The sequence below is a fragment of the Pollicipes pollicipes genome, unplaced genomic scaffold (genome assembly GCF_011947565.3).
Source record: "Pollicipes pollicipes isolate AB1234 unplaced genomic scaffold, Ppol_2.1 Scaffold_4295;HRSCAF=5057_pilon_pilon_pilon, whole genome shotgun sequence".
NCBI classification, from domain to species: domain Eukaryota; kingdom Metazoa; phylum Arthropoda; class Thecostraca; order Pollicipedomorpha; family Pollicipedidae; genus Pollicipes; species Pollicipes pollicipes.
In genome coordinates, this window is record NW_023596461.1 from 35578711 (window position 1) to 35582786 (window position 4076).

Here is a 4076-nt window from a genome sequence, read left to right on the forward strand (position 1 = left end):
GTGTGTGGTGTGTGTGGTGTGTGTGTGTGTGTGTGGTGTGTGTGTGTGTGTGTGTGTGTGTGTGTGCCGGGTCTGTTAAACTCGTGAATGATTATTGTGCGTTAGGTTTGCCACAGTTTGGTGTGGTGTTTGGCGAGCTCATATATTGTAGTAAGATTTTCGCGTTGGTATTACGATGGAGAGATCGCCGCTCGGGGCTGTTATGTCGTTTTGGCCTTGGCCGTGCGGGGTGACCCACATTCGCGCTGTCCTGTCCGCTATGACCAACACCGGGCGCAGGGTTAACGCTATTCCCGGCCGTGTGTGGCGGCATTCTTCCGTCGCTCGCGGTTTCCGTGATGTTGTTTGGAATACCGACAGGAAATTGCGTGTTTTGGTGACATGGCAATGACAGAAACATCATGTTGACATGATCATCCGATTCGGTCCCTGTCCATTAATGTTCTTATAGTGAGAAATCTTGATTTTGACTTCCTGGAACGTACGCCCACCAAGGTAAAGCATACCGTTGAATGATAGCACGGAATTAACTCCTGTCAACATTAAGTCATGGAACTTATTACGGTGTTCAGCTGTAGCACGCGAGTCACGCGAGACTAATTAAGGAGATGCACAAGTGCTTGTTATTTACGCGTCACATATTTATTTCATAAAAAGATCTTGGAAGGAAAGCACATTTCCCGCTGGAAACAGAAATCACTTGGGGAAATGAATGGGACGCGGCCGGTAACATTCAACTATGGCACAGCGCATCAGGTGGGCGTGACACAATTGCTTCCCAGACGATTCGGTGGGTCAGTTCAAGGTCGGGCTGGCAACGGAGAGGGGCGACTGGCTGGTGACCGACTCAATATTCATTGAGATGATTTTGCTGTTTTAGGTGTGCATGCACCAGTGGTTGATATTCAGCCGCAGATAACTGCACTCTTGTGTAGGGTGCAGGATGCTATTGTGGTCAATTAACACAATTATGTGTGGGAACTGCCATATTCGCTTGAAGCCGAACGCTACGGAGACGGTAGGGACTTATGTTTGGAGCGCAAGCAAATGCCTCTCTGGCATCATAAGCGAGTTTTGTCTTGAAGATATATGGAAGCAGTTAAACCCCTCTAAATAGGAATAAACGTGGCGGCGATCAGGCCAACCACAGGAAACGCGTACAGGTCAAGTATTTGTTAGCGAGACACTTTGCTGTAGCGTTGACGTACAGGCGATTCCTAAATTACTAAAACATTACGATTACGATTTTCCGATACGATACGACGATACGATACGACGATACGATTACGATACGATACGATTTTAGACGATTACTAAACAAATCATGGTGGTGAAGTTTTACGAGAAAGTAAAGCTACCCTAGAGATATTGCACGACATATTACAAGGAGATTTTCACGTCAAAAGGTCCAGCTGAAGGGATAATGGTTATATTTTTTGGGAGTGATCAAGCTGCAAAGCTCACCGCACGGGAACATGGGCAATGTGACGGTCTGATTGGGGGCGAAGAATGCAAATTAGCGTTGAGTAGAAAGAACAAAGTTAACGCTCCGGCATCACGTGATTTACAGCGGAAACATCGCTCACTATTGGAATTATCTCAAAAGCATCGTAGCCGTGTACATCAACGACGTTTTTGTTCACGTTTTCTTTAACCCAGCGTCGGGGCATCGTAGCCCTCGTTCCCAGGAAAGAAGACCAGACCGGATGACAAAACAAGAGGTCTCGATGGTTACGATATTTAAATTATATAATTGTTGCAAAGGTTATTGCTACTCGCATTGGCTGTCATCCATAAATGGGTGTCTCCAGATAAAACTGGATTGGCGAATGTTAATTTATAGGTGAAAACATAAGGTTAACGGCACATGCCGTTAAGTGTTGGGATAACGATTAGACTGGAGGATTGATGATTCCTTGCGATATCTGGCTTCACTCGATTCACTGGAATACCATTATTATACCTGTTCTTTTGGAGCGTACAATTTTGAGGACAATTCAGTGCCGTGGATAAAGTTCTCAGCAGTAATGCCTTTTCGGCAATAGTGCACAGCTGGTTTACATCAAACTGGTTTTAGTGTGGTCGCGGCACGTTCCAGCAATCTCATATGAGGGAAATATTGTTCGACTTGACAACATAAATTTTAGTGATCAATATAGAAATTAACATAAGCATTTTTGGCACCAGAATGAATAGTGTAGAGGGAGTTATATGCTTCTGTTCTGACGAGATAACATTGTTCTGTCAGTCAATCAAGCAACTGCAGCAATCGGCAGAGACAGTACTGCGCGCCAAGAACGAGCTCAGCAAATATTTTTGGTTGAGCCTAAACTTAAACAAGAGTCGGGTGATGCTGGGGGCTCAGAAGGACAGTAACTGGTCCGTTTCAGGAATACAGACCGCAAAGATAAGTGGAATGAGAAGGTTCAGAATTAAGTAATGCGATTCATAATGCGAGACTAGCCGCGTAAAGTTGCTAAAAGAATACTGACCCAGGATATGGAGCATGGTGGGATGAAAGGATGAGACGTTCAGAGATGATGCCAATCATTAAACATGAAGTAGATTAAGTGTCTATACTCGAACCGGGAATCAATTAGGCGTAAACTGATACAGATACGAATGACACTTGCTCGTTAACCGACATGTTCAAAAACAGCCTGGGCAATAACGAAATAAAGCGCATTAGTATTCCAAGATTTTATAGAGGTATAAGTTCTGAACTTAAGGAACACATCAGTTCACCTACACAGCAAACAGCATAAAGTTGAAATGATTTGGCACCACAAAAACATACGAGCTAACAAAAGGATCGTATTTATTAAAATCCTAAACCAGCAAGGAATCAATATGATTGACAATTTAACGATGAATGGTGGACGCATAATGGGCGTAAACTACATTAATCACAACATTTTAAGGTCGGGACCGAACTCCTGGCACAAGAAGCGCTATTACGAACAATACCACACAGGTTCAAGCTGATGATCGGAACGAAACCTTGGCAGGTGTTCAAATGACGTTGCATGAGAGAGGTGTCAGTGTCAAACATGGCTGGATGGAGTTATATACATTAACAAGGCAGAAGACAGATGTTGACTTACGTGCCCTGGCTTATAACCGCTCTATACTGCTGGGCATGGCGCTGATTTCAGCAATGCCAGCTGTTACCAACACGTAACGAAACCTGCCAACCGGCTCTGCGCTCTAAAAATAAAAGACGTGGCTGAGGGTGCCACGTGCGACTTACCTTGTTAAAACTAATATCAAATGGAAGTCAGATCAGAACTAAAAGGGTGTGATCTGTCCCAAAGCCCTTTACCGTCTACGGGCAGTAGATCCTAAAAACAGAGGTGCACAACATAGTGACGAGTCGCAATTTTAACTTTGTCGATGTGATTTGGACAGGACTGCAACTCAAATACATTGAGATTTACTCCCATACTGAGATGATCCAATAGGTTCAAAACATCATTGTTCCTGTCAGTGTGCATGCCCATGGGAAGTTTTAGTCAAGTTTCTGTTCATGTAAACGGGTGTTAAAAACTACAACTCGTATTTACAGACCCTAACCTTTTGAAATGCGCAATTCGTGTCAATTTATCCTGACTGATGTGAGCATTCAGTTATTCGAACGGAAAATTACTAAATGAATACGTCATAGCAACAGCCACATGTCACCTTATTATTAGTTCATCATTCAGCATCCTTGCCTTGTCGCTTGCATGCCGCCACCTCCACCAACTATAGAAGCTTGTTTCAACTCGTGCCACTAATGCTGGCGTAATCCGTTAGTGTGCCATGCTATAAGTTTGTGGAAGACAAGGTGTCACCTCACACGGCCAGCATTCGGCTGACACAAACTCAGGCCAAACCTAACCTCCTCTCTCTCTTCTCTCCTCTCTCTTTCGCTCATCTCTCTCTCTTTTCTCTCTCTCTCTCTTTCTCTCTCTCTCTCTCTCTCTCTCTCTCTTCCTCCTCTCTCTCCCCCTCTTATTTCTCTCACTCGCTCTCCCTCTCGCTCTTGGCCTTACTCTTGCTCTTGCTCGTGCTCTTGTTCTTCCTCTTGTTCCTGT